This window comes from Halichondria panicea, chromosome 15, assembly GCF_963675165.1.
Source record: "Halichondria panicea chromosome 15, odHalPani1.1, whole genome shotgun sequence".
NCBI classification, from domain to species: Eukaryota; Metazoa; Porifera; class Demospongiae; order Suberitida; family Halichondriidae; genus Halichondria; species Halichondria panicea.
Genome location: NC_087391.1, coordinates 3293805 through 3316216, shown reverse-complemented (window position 1 = coordinate 3316216; position 22412 = coordinate 3293805). Strand labels below are relative to the sequence as shown.

At 39.2% G+C, this 22412-nt stretch overlaps 3 long non-coding RNA genes across 6 annotated transcripts; 2 read left to right on the top strand and 1 right to left on the bottom strand.

Moving 5' to 3' along the window:
• On the top strand, positions 1 to 4506 carry LOC135348271 (uncharacterized). Of its 4 annotated transcripts, none has more exons than XR_010398705.1 (9): positions 1 to 1616; positions 1733 to 1824; positions 1881 to 1962; positions 2020 to 2180; positions 2526 to 2633; positions 2698 to 2835; positions 2893 to 3165; positions 3579 to 3684; positions 3746 to 4506. It is a non-coding gene; the product is annotated as an uncharacterized LOC135348271 (long non-coding RNA). The 4 variants fall into 4 exon arrangements; XR_010398704.1 differs by having other exon boundaries at positions 1668 to 1824; XR_010398703.1 differs by having other exon boundaries at positions 1 to 1824.
• A 1995-nt stretch (positions 4507 to 6501) lies between these two features.
• Positions 6502 to 7582, top strand: LOC135348506 (uncharacterized). Its single transcript, XR_010398777.1, has 3 exons — positions 6502 to 6605; positions 6856 to 7445; positions 7502 to 7582. It is a non-coding gene; the product is annotated as an uncharacterized LOC135348506 (long non-coding RNA).
• A 6957-nt stretch (positions 7583 to 14539) lies between these two features.
• Positions 14540 to 18142, bottom strand: LOC135348350 (uncharacterized). Its single transcript, XR_010398731.1, has 3 exons — positions 18010 to 18142; positions 17423 to 17877; positions 14540 to 17366 (listed from the first exon to the last, which is right to left on the bottom strand). It is a non-coding gene; the product is annotated as an uncharacterized LOC135348350 (long non-coding RNA).
• Positions 18143 to 22412: the final 4270 nt, after the last annotated feature.

Sequence of the window (22412 nt, the reverse complement as noted above, 5' to 3'; positions counted from 1 at the left end):
TAATGTAGGTAATGTAGGAAACATGGGTAATGTACATGTAGGTAACATATTATAATTAGTAATTAAGTAAGTGTTACAGTCATTATGCAATTGCTGGGAAATCAGCAAACATGCTGGTTACATCATAGATTGAAGAGTTCAATCTATGGTTACATTAATTTGATGGCGACTATAGTTACTTTGATCTCTTTATAAACAAAAACGAATAAGTCGGTGCTCTTTATCACTATAAGGAGAGTGTCGTTTCAAATTGTGTTCCAAATTGTGTTCATCACATTATTGCAACCGCTAATTATTACCACTGTTACAAAATACCTACCTATATAATGCGTAGCTATATACATGCATTACTGCATCTAATTAACTGCATTACCTATAATACATTATATACCCGTGTTACCTACATTACCTACATTACCTATGTTACCTACATTACCTACATTACCAGTGTTACCTACATTACCTACATTACCAGTGTTACCTACATTACCTACATTACCAGTGTTACCTACCTTACCAGCATTACCTACATTACCAGTATTACCTACCTTACCAGCATTACCTACATTACCCATGCTACCTACCTTACCAAGCATTACCAGTATTACCAGCCCTTACCTACATTGCCAGTGTTACCTACATTACCTACCTTACCTATGTTACCTACATTAACCTACATTACCAGCATTACCTATGTTACCTACATTACCAGTGTTACCTACATTACCCGTGTTACCTACATTACCCATGTTACCTACCTTACCTACATTACCTATGTTACCTACCTTACCAGTGTTACCTATATTACCTACATTACCCATGTTACCTAGTGCCTACGTTAATATACAGTATACATTACCTTATGATGTAATACACAGTGTAATAGTATGATGTAATGCAAGGAATAGTTATACCAAGAAGCACCCAAAGCAACTACCGTATAGCGGTTATTTTTCGAGTGTAAAATGTTCCATTGGTTCGCAAGAACTGCAAATTTAATATTGCATGCATACATGCTCCACGAAAATTAAGTTATGGTTAGAACATGGGCATGAGGTATCTATGTGTTATAGTGTCCCAAAGCTCGAGGGATGAGGGAGTGACAGAAAACCTAAGCCGTGGCTTTAAGTTAAGAAATGTTTGAGCGTAATACATAATAATTTCTAATTCAGTATCCCGACAAAGAAGTACAGCCTCCTGCAGTAGAGCTAGCAGAGGTACCGGTGTAGCACAGGAACAACGTGCTAACTTTGCCCCTTATAACCAACCTTCGAAAAAAGGGAAACAATGGACTATTAAAATGTTCTGTTTAGCAGATAAGAACTCTGTTAAGGTTCCTTGTACTCCATATACTAGGGAAGCGCTTGTTGCAGCAAATCTTGGTTCAAAAGATGTCGTTGTATGTCAATCTGTTAGCAAAGACGAGTTTAGAGAAGTCATTTTGGAGCTTTTGCGCTGTATCCCTAACTCGAAGGACTTGGATTTGATTTCACCGTCTATTGCTCAGTGTGTCCTAAATTGCTAAAAGCTACTGTAGGCAATGGCAAGGTGTATATAAGACCCATTCAGCAAATTTAGATATGTCTGCCGACAAAGAGGCTGTACCGGAGTGTGAGGTATATAAGTGCTTCCTTTGTTGATTTATAAATCTCTGCTCTCTTGTTAAGATTAACATATCTGATCTGAGGAAACACGTTTAGATGGAAAAATTATCTTCATTGCATGATTTTAGGATGGCAGAGTTTAGCAGTGACTCTTGAGGAAAAGCCCAACCGACCCAGTACAGTCATTGATTTGTCCAGAGATGATGACGTAAAAGAGGAGGTGCATGGGTTACGAAATAGACTATTATTGATCATAATATTATTATGTTGTTACAGAGAGAAGATGTGAATGAAACTGAAGAAGCATTGATACAGCATGCCACGTCTCAATCCAATATGAGGTCAATCCAAATATGAGGTGATCAAAACTGTTACCTGTGATTTGTTAGATACTATATAAACTTCAAACTTGTAGTGTTATAGAGGAGGTGAAACCTGCTTCACTTGCTGAGCTACTGGGGGACACTGTGGAAGTGTGTGAATAGTTTGACTGAGGTTAACTTTCTTGTTAGAAGAGAAAGAGTTCTTGAAGATGCACTTAGAAGGCTTCACTTTTGTGTTGGTGGGACAGTCAATGTAAGTTATAGTGAGTATGTTATTAGTATTATGCTGTGGAGTTAATGCTGTGGAGTTGATAAGCATCCTTTAGTTGAGCGTGATCCGGCACCTGTTCTGACGGGTGGCCGGGGGACATGCTTATATAGGATTTGTACTGCTGCACTGAGAGTGCAGCGTTCCTAAGATAACAGTCTCCACATTGCATGTCTCATGCATGTACTATTGCTCTTGAGTTCCTACACTATAATTACCTCTGGTTTATCTATTATCATGTCACCAGCCGAGGGTTAGCACTTCAGTGCTCTAGTATTTTGTGTGTGTGATAGTACCTATGTGAAATTCTTTAGGTTGAATTCTTCTTAGGTTGAATTCTTAGGAGAAGCTGGTGAGGGTGGGCTCACAAGAGATGAAAGAAATCAGAACTTCCCTGTTTCGTGCTGTGTACCCAGACATGATGGTATTGCTTTGCAGGTAACCACCAATTCACAACAACAATTAATTTATTAGGCTATTGATAATTATAACTATACCACAGGACAACAAGTTCTTCTTTGTCGGAAATCTTATTGCAATGGGTCTAGTGCAAGGAAGTACTCCTCCTGTGTATCAATACCTCTGTGGAGAAGACTTGCTTTCAATAAAAATATCCAAAAACCATATTCCTCTGGAAGAGGTATAATTATTTATCATTAATGTGTCACTGTTAATCACTAATTTAATTAACCCATAGATTGGTAAAGCTGATGATGATGTCAATTTGCATCAGGTATGCACAAGTGAAGAGAGTATAATTTTGGAAGCAGGGTACACCAAAGCTATCTCACTAATGAGGAAGGATGAGTGACAAGTCTCAGCTCATGAGAGCATTGATGCTCCTGCTACGTCCTGTTCTTTGATCAATTAAAGGAAGGCATGAATGCTCTGGGAATTCTTAAGGCCTTGAAGCTTTACCCAGAAATGATGGAGCCGTTGTTTGTTGCTTTCCAGCAACAGCTCACTGCTGGTAAGAAAGAACAGAACATAACACTACTATACCCCCAGGCCGTGCCGCGGCCAGCAGGTATAGTAGTCCGTTGGTTTGTTTGTGATAGCCAGGAAACCATAGCCAGGAAACCACACCTACTAAGTTTCTCCCCTTTTTATTAACCCGAAAAACAGGAATTTTCGTGACATGTAAAAGTTCGCGTTTCGGGTTAATAAAAAGGGGAGAAACTTAGTAGGAAACCGTTTCCTGGCAAATATTAATAGCGAAATTTGTCATGAAAATTACCCACTGTGTCTGATATTGTACGACGTACAATAATGGGATGATATCATTATTCTACAACATTGGGGGGGGAAGGTTCACCCCTGCCCCTCCCACTAGGTGAAATCCTGATATGATAGGGTATATATTTTTGGTACTTTTTTATGCAGATATGTTTAAGAACCTCATTGGAAAAGTACACTTATCCGAGCAAGGAAGTACTGAGTCAACAAAGGTCAACAAAGGAATACATTGACTTTCTGTATTCAATCGAAGGTTGGTATTGTAAAAACCATTATTACCATAGTTGTGATGTCACACTTCTGTACTGGTTCAGAGTATCCGACTACTGACTTCCCATTGGCATCAACCTGTGCCTTAGAGTTGACCCTTGCCTCAAAGTTTCATAATGACTACGAAATGTTCAAAGATAAACTCGTGTATAACCATGGTGGCTTTGGCATGCATGCACTATAGCTGCCTTTGTTCATGTTGCCTTTGTTCATGTTTTTATATACCACTCATCAAAACTTATTCTCATTCAATCAATTGTGTTGGGTGTAATTTGTTTGTCATCTGCAGCTGCCTTTGTTCATGTTTTTATATACCACTCATTTTTATATACCACTCATCAAAACTTATTCTCATTCAATCAATTGTGTTGGGTGTAATTCCCGTTCTCTGTATAATTCATGACTGCATGGACATTCTTATTATGTTTTGTCAGATCGATGTTATAATTAAAAACAACCTGGTTGCTATGTATACTGATAGTCCTAAATCATTAATATTATATTGAAGTTCAGAAAGTTGTTGAGGTGTTAGGCAAAGTGGGTTGCTTGGAACTTCGACGATATTTTCAGCAGCACTAACTGATACAGGTCCTTGCCAGTCTATACTCACTGGTGTTAAGGATGGCTCAGCCACATGGTGCACAGGGCATCATATCTTTGTGATTGTGATATATTAATGGATGAAATTTAGTAGGAATGTAGTTTTGTACGAAATGTACACGCTTAAAATGTTTGGAGGTCATGTGACCTTCAGCGATGTCGTTACAGTGTGATTAAGAAGATAAAAAAGGAGGATTAGAAACAAGTGGTGCCACACCCCAAATTTTTTTATAAAGTAATTTTTTTATAAAGTACAACTCAGTTTTACCAGGTGCACAGAAATCAGGAAAACTGTCGCATTTTCTATTTAATGCCCTCTACTTAAATATGCGTATTTCAATTTTCCGCTTCACATATCCGGGCGCCTATCCGGGCGCCATAAAAATGGTAAAACTGCTGCACTTGTTTGTATTCCGGAAATTGTAAACTTGTATATTTCACTGTAGCTGCACCCCTGAAAGTCCCCCTGAAAGTCACATTCAACATGTTCCTTCATTATAAGACTACATTATTGCAAAGTTTCATCAGTTTATATGTAACCATCCAAAAGTATGTAACCATCCAAAAGATATAATCACATATACAAGAAATCCTCCCAATAATTAATTGAGCCATCCTGAGTACCGTACATGTCCTGTATAAATTACATGTAACAATTAATTTTACTGTTATAACTTAAATAAAAAAAGTACATTCTATATACATTTTATATACGTAACATGCATGCCATGCTAAGGTACACAATTAATATAATAATTATGTATGAACCGCATCTTGAACCGCATCTTGAACAACTCCATCTAAAGCCCACTGCCTTCAATTAAACCCTTTGTCCACAACTGAAAAGGAGATTGGTTTCTGGCTGTTCGCATACGATGATGAGCATAGGAGGTACGGAACACATCGAGTTGCATGTTAAGACGTGGTATGAATACATAGTGCAGTGCGAATAGATCCTACTACTTGTAGTAACTCGTTATCTTCAAGGACACTAAACAGTTCGTAGTATAATGATACGCATCCGGCATAAACATCTCTCCATAATCTCTCGATCCGCTGATTATGCACGCTTCAGCCTGTTATGCAACTTGCACGCCCTGGTCCTCTTTGGGGGTGGTTAAGCATGTATTCAGATGACCATATTCTATTCACTAACAGCAGTAACAAAACAACTGACAACTAGCTTGGAGGTAAACGGGCAGCCTAGAATGTCCTCCGTGTATGACGATCCGCCACTTGATGAGCTTGTGATGCCCATCAATATCCATCAATATGCCATAAACATGCACACAATGTAGGAGCGTCGGTGGAGAACTTGCCTAAACCTTGTACTAACACCTCTGGGATCAACTCTTGCCAAACTTTCCCTTGCCCTCTGGCGTTGGACTCATACTTCTTAAATGATCTTGCACCACTGTTGGGATGAGTACTCACAAAATGATGGGTAATTTCGTCTAAAGATACATCAGAAATGTCACACAGCCCATACTGAACGATTTTTCTTCTGATTGTTCGAGTGGAAACATGGAAAAACGTGCCAAATCTGACATGCCAAAATGTAATTCCAGTAGTGCTTCTAGTTGATCTTGTTGTATGAAAATTTGTGGGTGACCTTTTTCCTTCGACAATTGTCCTACTCCTGTAGTGAGCAAAGTATATCCTGTATAGCTGTTATAATTGTCTCTCCAATTCCCTCTCTCCAATTCCCTCAGGTTGAATTACACTTGTTATTACAGCTTCTAGCTCTTTCAAAAAAATCATCAACATCATTCATTTCCCTATGAATTGTGAAAACAGTTAGCTCTCTCAACCTTACTCAAGTTATCAGCTATAATAATTATATGCTTACCTGGAAAGTACAGTATCTAGTAGTGCTATGCAGTACACAGTGAGCTCGAATGGAGGTGGCAGGGCCTGGGTTCTTTATTAAAATCACGTGATTAAAAGGGGTAAGCTACTGAACAACTGAACATGACACATGAAGATATATTCATGCATTGACCATTACCACATCAATCATTGACCATTACCACATCAATCATTGACCATTACCACTCAGAGGCGGATCTAGACATTAGAAAAGGGTGGTTTCTAAAAAGGATAACGAGCCCGAAGGGTGAGTGTTAAGCTGCGCGCAGCGCGAAAAATTGGACCACGCTCACTTTCGGTGTAACCTCCGCCCATTTCTGGTGTCGTTTCCTGTCACCTGAGTGCTACATGTAGGCCAAGGGCCGTAGTAGATGTAAGATTATGTCTAGCTATAGCTATGGCTCCAGTGCAGTGATAGTAAGATCAAGAAGTTAAGTAAGTGTGTAGCCTCGATTCAAGGCTGATAAAATACAATTTTAATCGGCCTGGAATCGAGGTGGAATCGAGTAAGTGTGTGAGTGAGTAAATGAGTAATTTTTATACAAGAGCTTAGAGTATTTAATAATTGATTGTAAAAAACACATAATATATAAAGACATTCAATTATCAGGTAGCATAAAAGGTTTCATTCTCCTTGTGTGTAGCTGGCTGTATGCTACTACTAGTTTTTTCATATTTTCTGCAGACAAAAGCTGGTTGCATCGGTCACGATTGATTTTCATTAAAAGTAGCACCACCTAAGCCACACCGGATAACGCAGTCACCCTCCTCCATATCAAGTTCACTGTCTGAATCTTCACTGTCTGAATCTTCAGTGTCACTGGGGACGTCAGTAGGGGGAGATGAAGGGGGAGACGAGTCAGCCCGCTGACAATAGTATCCTGTGACTCTGAACCTACAATTGAAGTTGTTTTTATTTATAAGTTTTGTTGGATTTGGATTTTTATGTATGTGAAGCCGTACCTGCTTTACTCTTTTTGAAGAATGTTGAAATTGGCACTTGACTTGGTCTCTTCCTGTTACTCATTGTTGTATAATAAGTAAGTCTGGTTGAACACAATCAAAGCTGCATGACCACTAGCCTCGAATCCAGGCCGATTTTAGGGCTACATGACCACTGGACACATGGATATGGATGTGGGTTTATTCCCATCTTGTATCCAATTAATTACTGCTTACTATGCAGTTTTTGCAACGCGATCAGTTGAGAAAGAGTAAAGAAGCTGCCACTGCTTTTAGCTAAGTTCTGTTCCTTCTAGAGTGGACTACATGCAGGTATTGACATTACTACATATGTAGAATAGGTAAAACATGACTCTAAATGACTGTAGATTGCTAAAAATCAATTTTAATATTTTGAGCAAAAGGGGGGTTCCTTTGCTCCCTTGGATCTCCCCCTGGATCCGCCTCTGGACGTATATAGATCCATCATACGTTACAGCATCAATTATCAAGACATCGATCTGTGTGACATCGACATCGATTGGTGATCATGATCACCATATCAATCATCACATCTACTTTGATTATTACAATGCCCATTACCACATCAATTATCACGACTACATCAAATGAACAAGGTCGATGATGTACAAGGTCGATGATGTACAACTCTTAGACATGAATTTTGTCCTCTATGGCGCTCCATAACTATGGAGAGCAGTCTAGGAGGATTAACTCAGGTTAGTTGCCGTCTTTCATAACTAAGTGATGTGAGGAGCGCAGCAGTAGATCTACCACAGGCACTATAGCTATGCTAAAATCTAAGAAAAGGTTAAAGGTCAAGAGCTACCGTAAACTTTGTAATGCCACATTCCATTGCCACATTCCATTGCCATGTGGCTTATGACACATCCTCTGTATTAGTACATAATTATTATAGTTGACTGTGTTCTGCATACCTACTGTATCAACACAGAGATTGTGTGCTACTACATAACTTACTCAAACCTTCCTATAATAAGAGGTTTGATTTGGCTTTGGCTCCGAAGACAAATTCATTATTACATGCAACACCTAGTACCTCATTGCTCCTCCAAATTGCTCCTCCAAATAAGTTAAAAAAGCTACTAACAGTGTACTTAGCTCAGCCAAGCCTAGCTATAGAGTGTTATGCACAGATGCTCTACATGCTCTACTGGAATTATTCAACCCCAGATCACAGTGTCTTACTTTTATAGTACCTAGGATACAAATATGGCCACATGACAAGGGTATGGTAAAAGTGTACTAGAATGGGCACTAGCTATAAACTTCACTTACCCTGAAAGTCCCTGAAAGTCTTCCTTAAAACTTCAGTAGTCAGCATTTCCGGGTCCACATCAATAACAAGAGCGCCTCGTTTTAGACTTAGTATATTTCCAGACATTGTTATGTACACGTACACGTACACACCAGACAGCCAGAACTGAAGACAGCCAGAACTAAGAAAGACAGCCAGAACTTAATTAACTAACTAAAGTGTTAATACACGTGGCTGTTTCTTTACCAAATTCACAAAAGCGCATGCGGCGTAATAGGCTGGAAATGAAAAGGAAATGAGTGGGCGTAAGCAGCAAATTCACAGGCTAGAGCTAGAGCTAGCTAGTCTGAGCTGTGCAGTATCGGATAATAAGTAGGCCCTATAGTGTATTGTTCTATACTGTACTTCAATGTTACAGCCGTACTTCGTATGTTTGGTATAATTATTTGTATTATTGTAAGACTTTTACAGAGGCACTATGCATTTATAACTGATATAATTATGTCCCTGGCTGATTGATTGAAGACAACTAGGAAAAGATAGCACACCAGGGCTCCTGTCCACACTCAAAGCTATAGCCTGCGCAGCCTGGACAGGCAAACGTACAGAGCCACTCCCCTCTCTGCATCTTCAATTAGTCAGCCCCTCCCTTACTGCAGCAACCAGCGCAAATAAGACAGTGTCTAGACCAGCTCGATATAGTAGGCAAGCAAAGGTAAGCTACGAAAATAGCCACGCCTCTGTCCTAAACAGGCCTCGTGCAGTGAGTGCAGATCGCAGTAAATAGAGGAACCTAGGATGCAACATGACAAGGGTATGGTAATTTACGTGTATTAAAGAAGTGTAACCAGAAGTGTAACCAATGCATTAAAACAAAGACATACATCTTTCTCATCGCATAGACGCATAGACGTACTCACTAACGCTTTTCTGCACTACATACGAAAGTTAATCAGATATTTTTTGCATAATTGTGATGGCATTATTTTATACCAGGTCAAACTGGAATAGAGTCAGCTAGTTGCAAAGCGGAGCAGCTAATGGACAACTCACTAGGTACAACTCACTAGGTACATCAACTCTCTCAGATATCTCTGCCTGAAACTAATGTAAATTATGCTGGCAGTGATACAAGCAAAAATTGAAACCACAGTCAAAATACCACAGTCAAAATGTGGTAAGCACTTCGCTATGTAAGCAGCTATCGCTTGGTGTAATTTATTTTTCGCATGCATGGTCAGGCTCACAGTACTACGTCGTAAGTCTTTATCTATGTATTCTTGATTTATTCAGCTACGTATTACATTATGACTTGTACAATCATATGTGCGACGAATGTGCGACAGAAGTTGTTTGGGGGAAGTGAAGAGGTATGTAATATTAAATTGTCCATCTTTAGGTTTGACGATGACAGAGTAGAATCTATGTTGAGCAGTTAACCCACGACATTTATTCAACGAAATATTTAAATTCGCGCTATATATAGAATGGTGGGTAGTTTTATGCATTATGTTATTTAACTAGCAGATCTATGTATGAGGTTTCAATTGGAGCACTTCCCCATGATGATGATGAAACCAACCTCTATAAATGATGAATAGGTAAATCATAGTATACTACTATACTGCAGTGTAAGAAGTGCTCCCGAGGGTATATATAGGCGTAATTATTGTACAGTACGTGTAAAGAATTATTCAAATTTCTAAAGGTCAATTCATCATAAAACACCTGAGGTGTCAACTGTCAACCAATCCCAGAACCTCTCTTTTCATATGCTATGCTAAGTGTATACACTATACGTTGTACCTGCTATTCAAAGCAATTCACAGATGTAGATGACGACGATAGTTTCTTCCCCATGCACTATTACAAAGAAGTCCAGAGGTGCATACTAAGGGGTGCATGGAAAGAGAAAGAGAGTATGTGTGAATGTATACATACTGTTAACACATGGATGTTATAGAGGATTTGCGATGGCGTGGCACTTTCTAAACCGCAAAATGTTACTCGTTAGCCTCCATCTTGAGTGGCAAATACACGTAGCTGAGTGGTAAATGCATGTAAAATGAGCATGCGCCAAAAAATGGCTACAAATACTGGAATCACAAATACTGGAATCACTTCTGAAACCATAAATACTATAAATTACATGGATATGAAACGCCTCCGTAAACGGCTGGGATGATGATGATTGTGTGTCTCTAGTTGTTCCAGCTCTGAGAGCGTCTCAGATGACTTTTGAACATTTCTGACTGAGAACGATGATGATGGAGGCTGACAATAACAAGGAGGCACTGCATTCTGGGATTCAATATAGCACAAAATAACAAAAACTATGTGTCTAGAAAGATTGGACTATATAAATGACGATAATGCTTGGCTAATAGCTGATGTGGAGTAGAGGCTTTGACATGGACATGTGAACATCATATGCCAGTCAATGAATAGTTCTTTCTTCTTTCTTCTCGCGAGGCATTGTCTGAGGTGTAGTCTGGCTGCAAAACATAAGCAAACATAAGCAAACAGTCAAGTATGGTGTAATTACAAGTATGGTGGAACCAAATATCAAGAGAGCGTGAATTTTTAGTACATTTTGAACTTGATTTTTAGCCAAACTAAGACATGTGCATCAATAAAACTTAGTGGACCCGGTGGACACGCCCTTACTCTACGCAATAAACTTAGTACAGACATTCCATAAATGTGGTTCATGAAATCAACTGACACAAAGAAGGGCGGGCAACACCTTCAACTGTTTGTAACCAGATAGTTAAAGCATACACAAGGTCAGAAGTGGACCCAGTAACTTATGGAACGCCGTTTGCGACAAAATTCAGGCAGAATGTGATAGGCGTGTACATCCAATATAAAATCGATTTTTGAAGATCGATTTTTACAGTTGATTTTCGATTTACACGTGAACGATCTTTGACAAACGATCTTTGACAATCGATCTGATAGTAGATTTTTGATTTGATAATCGAACTGCTCTGAAGGGGGGGGGTGCTCTGAAGGGGGGGGGGCCTGTCTAGCTGTATCACGTGAGACTATCCTTAGAGAAATTTTGCATTGAAGAAGCCACTGTTCATGACTATCTGGAATAACCAAACTCTTTCTCAGCTCTTTCTCTAAACACACACAAATAAAACAGTACTGGCGAGAAAGCATACAAAAATGGGTGCACGAAGGAACTAAATAAAATAGCACCAACTGAACGGGTGTGTGTACTCATAGTCCATCTGTATTTTAAATAACAAAAATTTGAGTTTCAAATCTTAGCACAGTAATTAATCCAGTCACCCAGATTCAAATAATAATAAGCATGCATGTATATATTGTAATGACAAAATTATCTTGATCATCACTACAATTACATTCTTGCTGATGCCATGCAGTGAATGCTTTAAGTCACCCCACCCCTAATCACAACTGTGAACATGCATGTTCCTTTTAGTTGTCATCGTGAATCACTATATTATACATATGGAATCACTATATTATACATATGGAATCACTATATTATACATATGTATGATTCATCCCTATACAAGATCGAGGTTGTTTGATACAGTGACCCTACCACTAACATTTGTGATCCCACAAGAAGTCATGAGAAAAGTCAAGACAGCCTCTCACTAACTGAATAGCTACGTACATGTATCTCATGTATCTGCGTATCTCATGTATCTGCATATGTATAATTATAATTATGTAGTCTTTAGCTAGCTACTACCCCTTATATCTAATGCTATAGCTACTACAGTACTTGGAACTGTTCATACTTCACTAGCACTAGCACTGTACTTCATGCTCACCGGGCCACCACACCCTTTATGCTCGAACCGCTGAGTCAGCAAATATAATTATGTTCAGATACAGAACACTCTTAGCGTACCTAGCCTCGAGACCAGGCGTTAGAAAACGATACCCGCCGCAACAAAAGATTTTATGTTGAGGCGGGTATTCGAGACTAGATAACGAACGCCTGGTCTCTAGGCTATAGCGTACCTTTGTAATAAAAACAACAGGCACCAATAGGGCGTATGCATTACTACGATTCGTATTATTAGAACTTCCGGTCGAGGGGACTAGAGTAGGAAATGAATAGAGCTAAGTTATTAATGAATTTATAGATGAGTGGTAAGACTTCATACCGTACAAAGTTGTAGTAACTTTAAACCAGAAAAAGGCAATCTAGCCCATGCAGTTGAAGTTCTGGCTTATTGAGAGAGGAGCTCCTACGAAAGGAAATAAAAGTGATCTAGTCAGTCAGTAAGTAAATACGCAGCTCTATAGAGTGCAATTATCAGACTAGATCTATCTAACTTTACAAATACTTTTCGCTTCACTGATTCATAGAGTAAACGCTTGTATAAAGTATGGATGGACAAATGCTTCCTGCACAGAAATGATTTTTTATCCTGATAGAGGCTGGATTCCTATTCTTCCTTTCTTCTCTCGAGATAAGCTTAAATAGGAACAACTATGACATTTTGAGTGCTGAGTGTGGTTGTCCTGCTGGTTGTGGACCTTGTGGAAGCTGTAAGCATATTGGGGCACTCTCGTATGCACTGGCCGATTTTTTCAGAATTAAAGATGCACCTGAAAGTCTTACCTGTACAGACCAACCTGTACAGACCAACTACAGCAGTAAAGTGCATCCAATTCCTGTCGAAATGATCGTCGGCGTGAGCTGTTACCTTCAAAGATGCGTGGAAAGGGTTCACAAATGGTTTATGATCCACGATGGTTTATGATCCACGACCACAACCACAACACACTCGTGAAGTTGATAAGTTGGCACTGGAAGCTCTTCGTTGTGAGTTGCGAGTTGCTATGCATCAACAAACCATGTGCTCTTCTAAATTTACTTGTTCCATCGTTTGACAAAATTGCTAATGACCACACGTACTGTTTGAAGCCTGGTTCTGTGAGATTGTGTGATGATAGTGTCAAATTTTGTGATTCTGCTGATGTTCCAAAAGTGTTTGTCACTGAGAGAGTAACCGCAGAAGACATTTTAGACAAGCTCTCTGTTAGTAAGAAACAGCAGGAAGATTTGGAAATGAAAACTAGAGATCAAAGTTCGAGCACTTTATGGATTGCCGAAAGACAGAGCCGAATAACCGGGTCTAAATGTGGACGCATCCTTCAACAAGTAAAAAAGACACCAGCACTTCTTCAGTGTACGATTTACTACAAGCCCTTCGTGCACATTCCGAAAGCGATTCGGTGGGGAACAGATCACGAGGAAAACGCTCGCATTGAGTATGAGAAATACATGCGAAGTAATGACCATGTAGGCTTACACACAAAGAAAGCAGGGTTTGTTGTTGATAGTGACAAATGTTGGCTAGGTGCGTCCCCTGATGCTTGGGTTTTTGATCTGTCAATTGATTGTACTCCTACTGGTATTGCGGAATTCAAATGTCCCTACAGTATGGCAGATAAAACGATTGAGGAAATGTGTAAAGAGTAAAGAGAAGAGGTTTTACTTACAACTTGTGAATGGTATACCATCTCTTAAAAGGAATCACTCGTACTACCACCAAGTCCAGCTACAGCTCTATGTTACACGATATACTGCCCAGTGGTGTGACTTTTGTGTTTATACCTCAAAAGGTGTTGTTGTTGAACGGATATCACCTGATGAGCATTGGCAAGAGGTTGATCATATTCTACCAGAATTAATTGACCCACAACATAAACCTAGTTATTACTTGTGATCAATGCTGTTGCGACTATAATTAGTTGCATGAAGTACATCTAATTTTGTTTCTGTTTCTTATTCTACTTTCCATCAATGTTTAATACCGTGCATGTAATGAAATGATCAAATCATTTTTTTAAGCAGTTAAAGATACAGGTAAACTCTTGTCAAAAATGTGAAAATTTTTGATTCTCTCCATGGCACGTTCCACAAAGATGCTATGCGTCGAGTAACTACTAGTTCTTTCTCTGAAAGTTGCTTTTTTCCTCTAAGAAATGGTGGAATGTTAAGACGTACACCCCTCAACAGAAGGTCTTAACAAGTCCAATATCCCACTCTCCCTCGTTAATGCCTTATCAGAAATAGGAAACAAAGACGAGACAAAAGTAATTGCTCTGTCAGGAGAGATCCCAACTAAAACCTTAAACGCAACCTCTTCCGTTTGTGTTGACACATCTTTTTGTTCCAATTCCAATTCATCTAAGCCTTCTTCTGCTCTCTTGGTTCCTTTCTAGCCCTTACAACAACTGGTAGAAGCAAACTGGGGACCTCATCTGAGTAGAGACGCCTGCTATGTGCGTTGACAAAGTGTTCACTGCAGATTTTGGTGTTGCTGTTGATCAACAGATTCTTTCGAGAAAAACCAAAATAGGAAAGGTGAGACTCTCTATCAGACCTATTAGGAACACAGCAAAAACGAACCATTTACATTAGATTTATTACAAAAATGTGTTCTAGTTAACGCTCTGTCCCTTCGACCGGAAGTCTAATAATAGGAATTGTAGTAATGCATACGCCCTATTGGAAGATCACTTTTCTATGTAGCTAGCCTGTTAGTTATCAAGTACGTATCATGTCAGTAAGGTTAGCATACATTATTTGCTGACTTGTCAAGCTTGCCTTTTAGCTCTACGATAAGAACAAGTACAAGATAATGGTCATAACTTCAGTGGATGATGGAACAAGCAAACAAAGCTACTCGCAAAAGATAGGTGAATAAGAAGGTGAATGTGAATAAGAATGAGGTACGTAATGAGAGAAAAAACGAACAACGTGGATAATATATGAATAATAAATGAGGCAGTTTGTACATTGTTCAGTTGGAACGGACACTCCTGAGAGTGGCTAAGAGGCTATCCAATCCCAGAACAATGACATCGTTGTTTCTTAAACAGATCTGCTGACATCCAAGTATCTGTTTGCAACACATCATCAAGATTGGATCAGTCAGCACATCTTCACACTCAAAGGAATGCACAATTTCATGTCGTATCTTCCGGTCTTCTTCTTTGATTTGTATAGTCGCCTTCATCTCCAAAATGTTTTCTCTAATCTATGAATAATAAATATAATATAATGACAGAACATTAAATCATCTTACCGCCAAGAGTCTACACAAAAACTGTGCACGAAGTAACGTGACATCCTGTCAATTGAACGTGAGCAATTCCCATGCAATTGATGCATACATTACGTTAAAAGTGAGTGAAGAGTGCATTTGTGAAGAGATTGCATATTAGTGTGCGCTACAACTTTGTTCGATTATAAAAAACGTTATTAGAGTTAGAGATTTTTTACTAGTAATAAGTTTACAATACTTCATTAAGTGTGTGTCATGCTAAGTGTGTGTCACGTTACTTTGTGCAGTTTGTGTGTGTGTGTAGAGGTTGGGGTATATCTCTTGAAATTTACACTTTCCCACTAATTGACCTCAGGTATGTGTACATATAGTAATGGTCAGCTGGTAGTAATGGTCAGCTGGGCATGCTCACAGTTTCAAATTGTAAATGCATGATTGATTGTGCAAAACCATAATGGGGGAACCTAAAATAACTTAAGGAAGCAGCAGATAAATTGTTGTTGCTGAGGCTACTGTTGTTGATAGATTTCAACGCACTGGAGATGTGTCTGCCAGCCCAAGGGAGCACTGTCTAGATGATCTCACGATGAACTGATATATATATATACAGTAGTTTTAAGCACATTTTCAACACACACAAATGGAATGTAAAACTGCACACAGTCTTTGCATAGCTACTGAACAATCACCATTATACATATTCTCAAATTTCTCTAAACATCTAGAGAAGCCATCACATATTGTACACAGGGAGACTAAGTAGCAAAGGAACTAACCCAGACAAATTACTATGTTGGTGGGCACTACTGTGGGATGCTGAAGCTACCCTATCTTCAGGCAAAGGTGCTAACACCCTTCAAAGACTGGGACAGTACCAACAAGGCCATCCTTACAAAACACAAACAGTAGTTTATTACCAGAAAGGTCACTAGAAGGGTCACCAGCAGAAGCTATCACTAACTGCATGATTTTTCATGAATCCACTAACTCTTCAGAGTCTCTGGACCATTCAGCATTGATCTTAATGCTAGGGGTGGTTGGCACTAAATATCTTTTCAGGAGGAATGACTCCACATAATTATAGTGGCCTTTGTTGACAAGCTGACTTTGATTTGGTAAGGTGACCCTATAGGTAATGTTTGAACAACACTATCCAGCTTTACATGAGCAGGTCCATGGCTTTGTTTTCCTGATGGAATGGCAACCATTTTCATAAAGGCAATCCTGAGACAGCTAGAGCAATCTCGTTTCCAAACAGGCAATCATTTGCTAGGGATTGTATAGGCATGCGTCCTCTAGACAGGGCACCATCCAAGTTCTAGCATACAAATGATCATCCCCTACTACCGATTTAACAAGGAAGAACTGTTTGTCTATGTAAGTCTTCTGTCTTGCAGCTATATAGTCATAAAACCAATGATTAAAACCACGTGCGTGGTTGGGCGTATTTTGCAAATCCAGGAAAACATGACTATAGAAGCCTATAGAAACTCTTGGCCTGGCATGCCACACCCATGCATCAGGTGTGGCTAACGAAAATAATTGAGTTTATTGCACAATGTGTAGTAATCCTTAGCTATACAGAATGATGTCACTCCTGAGTCTCCAACAGCAAGGTAAGCATTTTTAACAGTAATTAGCTACCACAGCAGCCAAAATTGACATTATAATAATGAGATCTTTGGAAATAAACAGGACTTTCACTAACAGTAACATTACCTCCTTTAGGCCACATGCACTACATGACTTTTGCGCTTTCTCTTTCTTCCCAAGCTTAGTCGGTTTCTTGAACGAACTTTTACTAACTCTTCATAATCAGCTCTCACAGCAACTCACAGCAACTCACAGCAACAAGGAATTTTCGGCTGGGTACTTTCCAATACTCTATATATTATAATTATGTATACATCCACGAATAACAGTGCACATGATCAGTATACCTTTCTCATCAGAAATCGGGAAGAACTTCACATCAAGAAGAATGAGTTCATTTGGATCACAGCCTATCTTTGTTCCAGCTTCAGAGAGGATCGAGTCAAGAGACACTGAAATATCAGGAATCTTGATGAAAAGGTTGGAAATGGTTGCATCACTCATCCCCGCATTGTCGAATAGAAGCAGGGTTCGTAAGACTTGGGCCCCTTCGATGTAGATTGTCCAGCCATGTTCTGACCAGGATGATTGGAATCCCAATGGTACTTGGAAACTTGGCCGATTCTTCTTTTGAGCAGGGCCGGCAGGGATGGTTGTGTCAGGGATGGCTGTGTCTCCACTTACTCTGAACCTACCACCAAGTGGAAAGTCACCAAAAGTAAATAGGCCATCTACGGGGAATTCCACATGATTTGTGATGATTTGTGATGTCTTCCTCAAGATAAAGAGTTTCAGGATTAACCTGCATTCATTTTAACACTTTTATGCAGTAACATTATTACATGAAGTATATACGTATTGGTATTGGTATTGGTATTAGTATTGGTATTAGTACCTAGCCTACTTAGCTATACATACATTTTAAAATACGCACCTTAAAAACACTGGACAATCTTGAACAGTTACATCGCACTTCTTTAGCATTAGGGATTGTTGCTCTCGGTAGATTTCTACACGCTCTAGTCTAGATCTAGAGTCTAGATCCATGGCTAGCTATCTGAGTGATGCTAAAACTAGCGGAGTGTAAAACTAATTAAACTATACTGCACCAGATACTACTGTACGTGCAAGCACGCGGTTTTAGCACATGATGAAGCTACAGAGGAAATACGACAACGTGATTGCGATGGAAAAGTGTGGGTGTGGTCTCTAATTGACATTCCATTGTCCACGCACGTGTTCTCTTTTCAAGTGGGAAAATGTCCGGTATTGAATCAAGGGTGAAAAACAAGAAACAAGCAACAATTATTCCCAAATAGTAGAGGTCTAGTAAGAAGTGTAAGAAGATTTTGTTCCTTAAAGGGAATCCACTATGCAAGCAGGCTGAGTGTCGTGCTGTTTCTCAGGTAAGTAGCTTTCTAGATCAAATGTCGCAGGAAAATTCCTGCTCACAAGAACCACTTCACCGAAAGTATCCCATAATGTATACCACGTACGTGAATTATATCTATAATCTTTTCATAGGTAGGCCCTGCATATGGCCGTCGAACACTTAATGGTCTTTTAAGGTCTGGAGGCATCATAGTAGGTGAACAGAGAGTTCGCCATGCCCTATCACAAACAACCCCAGCCTACTTGGAACAAAGGCAACAAAGAACATATCGACAAATGAACCCTGTTCCCACTATGCAGAATATTTTGGGCATAAAATGCACATAGATCAGAACGAAAAGCTAATTCGCTTTGGAGTGACGCATGTGGCGGCTTCTGATGGCTATAGTGGAAAACTAGTGGAAAACTACTTGGTATTGTGTCCATGCCTGTGAAGAATAATTTGTTGATTTACAGTGAATTATTTAGGTGAGCTGTGTTTGTTCTTTGTTGGGATACTATATACATGCATGCAGGCCTATAGTGAGCCTATGGGACCAATTGATTGTGGAAGGGAGTTCGCTTTATGTTCAAAGGATGCTGTCTTCTTATCGTACAAACACTCAAAGAGAACCTTACAGACAGACAAAGTCAACTCCTCAGGTGCATTAAGGACTGGGACCAACATAAAAAATACATTTATAAGAGGCACTTTAACTTTAACCTGCTGCTGTTTACTGTGTATATTAATATGTGTAAAACTTTTATGATGAAATGAAACACTAGCTTCCATTCTCTAGGAAAATATTAAAATGAAGCCCCGCCCACTAATTGATCAGTGGGGGTGGTCCGTTTTGTCGAAGCACTATTTCACTTTTCTATTGAAAAATCGGCGTTTAAACACTAAGGCTACTAGCTATTGCTGCTGCTCATTATACTTAGTTCTATCTAAGCTAACAACTCACTCTAGCGCTTAGCCCTCCTGGTCTTTGCAAGGGAGAAATAACAGAAAGTTGTTTGATGCAGCAGTCTCATCTTGGATAGTAGGCTTCCCAGGGACACGGTCAACAATTTGTTGACAAAGTACAAGGATAAATCAGCTAAGGAAGGCTTATGGAAGTCATCTATTGCCTCGCAAGGCTTTACTAGAGGGTGTTTTAAACGCCGACTAAGTCACTTCTCTAAACTAGCTGAATTACTGCAAAATGAAAAGGGAGTGGTATGTTGAAGTAATGAACGCGTGGGCGGAACCATGGCGACCGTGTGGGCGGGGCTTATAATTTGCAAATTCAGCAATAATTGAAGGTCCCAGTCCTTAATGCACCTGAGTCAGGTTTGTTGTAAATGTGTACATCTTGAATCAGTAGTTCATATCATACCTGATCCTGTTTCATTAGAACCATCTTGCTGAACGCCACTGGGTGGAAGTTAATAGTAGAGTAAACTTTCCCATTAACGTTACTGGAACAAAACAAAACAACTTCATAGACATGGATTGCCCAACAACTAAGTTTTGTGTGTCAATGATGAGCGGAAAGTTGTGTCAGGTTGGGATTCAAAGACATGTAAAGACATGTGAGTATTCCTGGTATGTATACACCTCAAGTACATGATCATAATTATTATGCAGGGCCTACACGTGGCGTACCAAATGAGATTGCCAGCAGAAATATGTGTGCTGCGAGAATACCAGATAATTTATTACCATCTGTGCATTATTACCATCTGTGCAAGATGCCTATGCCAGCTGCTGGTGACAGAAGTATCTACATTTGGAATTGACCCGTTAATTAACGCTCCTGAATTGTGTATTCAACGTCAAGTGGAAATGGAGAGGAACCTACCATCTCCGGAATATTTGTTTAACTACACTGTTAATGGTGTGTACGCAACGCACCCTTTGCAAATTCTGTGCAGGCTATGGTACATGTCTCTCAGGACATTCAAAGAAGACTATTGTAGAATTATTTTACTGTCGTCTGTGTTCTTTTTGTACATGCATTCTGGTATGTATGACTTATTATGGTATCAGGAGTGATGGTATAATACCTGCACTTATATGTGTATAATAATTGTATGTTTTGACCATCAAAATAATTATAATTATAGTGAACCTTCAGCTTCTTAACAATAATTTTGCCCAAAATAAAACAATGGATCAAATTAAGGCCTAACAGAAGGAGCAAGATTATCACACAAGAGCTCTTGCTGGACCCAATAATTTATTGTTGACTGATGAAAAACAACGTTTTTGGCAAAGTCAACTGCTGCAAGTGTGCCTGCATGACCTCTGGAGTTTCCATCCGCATGAGGTGCTTTGACCTACTGCAGGCGTGCCTATGTCCTCAGAGAGTCTCTGCATGTGTTCCATCTGAGCTATTATGCCATTTAGTGTTGTGCACATGCGCAATAATTTCAAATTATTGCGCATGTGCACAACAGACATAGGCAGGAGTGAATTCATGCACTCCTGACATAGGTAATAGCTAGCCTCGATTCTAAGAGAAGGGCTGGGATCGAGGCTACATAATAGAATTAGGCATGAATCTGGATTTAATACTGTGCTTCACTGTTTGAAATTTGAAACATGAATTGGATTACCGGATTACTGTGCTAACATTTGAAACATGAAAAACAGCTGAATCTAGATTGTTTAATATTTATTATGCGCAGATTTTTGAATTGGATTACCGTGCTAACATTTGAAACATGAAAAACAGCTGAATCTAGATTGTTTAATAATTATTATGCGCAATTAAAATACAGATGGACTATGAGTACACACACCTGAACAGTTCTAAAATTAATGATTTTTACTGTGACTTATGGCCCTCCTTTTTAATGGTTTCAAAAAACGATCTATTCAGGCCGTGGAGAAGGAGTTTCTAAGTTTCAAGGGCGGCCTAACTGTAGCCTTGAATCCATTTTAATCGGCCTGGATTCGAGGCTAGTATCAAGCAATTGATTTTTTGTAATCGATTTTCTATCAAAAATCAATTATTGTATTTCATTATAATCGATTATCAAAAATCTATTAGATTGTCACACGTGTAACTCTCACACGTGTAAATCGAAAATCAAAAATCAACTGTAAAAAATCGATTATTGAAAATCGATCTTCAAAAATCGATTTTATATTGGCCTATCACATTCTGCCTGAATTTTGTCGCAAACGGCGTCAGCAAAATCTATTAAAAACATAATGAATTATAAATGAAAATGCTGCTTAACCAATGGTATTTCATAGGACATTTTCATAGGTGAATGTTTCAATTTATCAATGAATTTTCATGGATTGAATCAATGAAATCATCTGCAATCAACACAATCCATGAATTTTGCAATATAACCCATGAAATTCGGAATACAAAAATGAAAGCACCGATGCCTCGGTGGAGATGCCAAAGCTACATAACATAAAGCTACTAATAGCTTTTATGCACATGATATAATTTTGCTGCATGCAAAAACTCAAAGATTGGGTAATGATCGACCATGATTGTTGTTAAAAACGATCGATGCCAAAAGTAATTAATGGCTGCATTAGCAGAGCCTTGCAGCTCTCTTCTCACTCTTGCAGCTACCAATAGCTAGCGTTCTAGTGCAGAGCTAACGACTAAGTAGAGTAGCAACACTCGGTAAACAAATTTGGCTACGTGCTCTTCTTTCCAAGTAAGCAAAACTAGGCATAACTCGAGAACGAAGCATTATTTTGCAAATCCACGAATTAAAATCCAAGTAAACATGACTAGAAAAACATGACTAGAAGCCTATAGAAACTCTTACTTGCACTTGATTCATCCTTGAGCAGCTGTAGCAGTCTACACACACACACACACAAACACACTACCGTATACCTCGCTTGCGCATGCGCACCAAGATATAATCAGGGGATCTACAAACTGTAGCTCAGTTGACAGTACTAGTTGACTCATTGTAGCTGTGCTTTAACGGACTGGTAAGCCA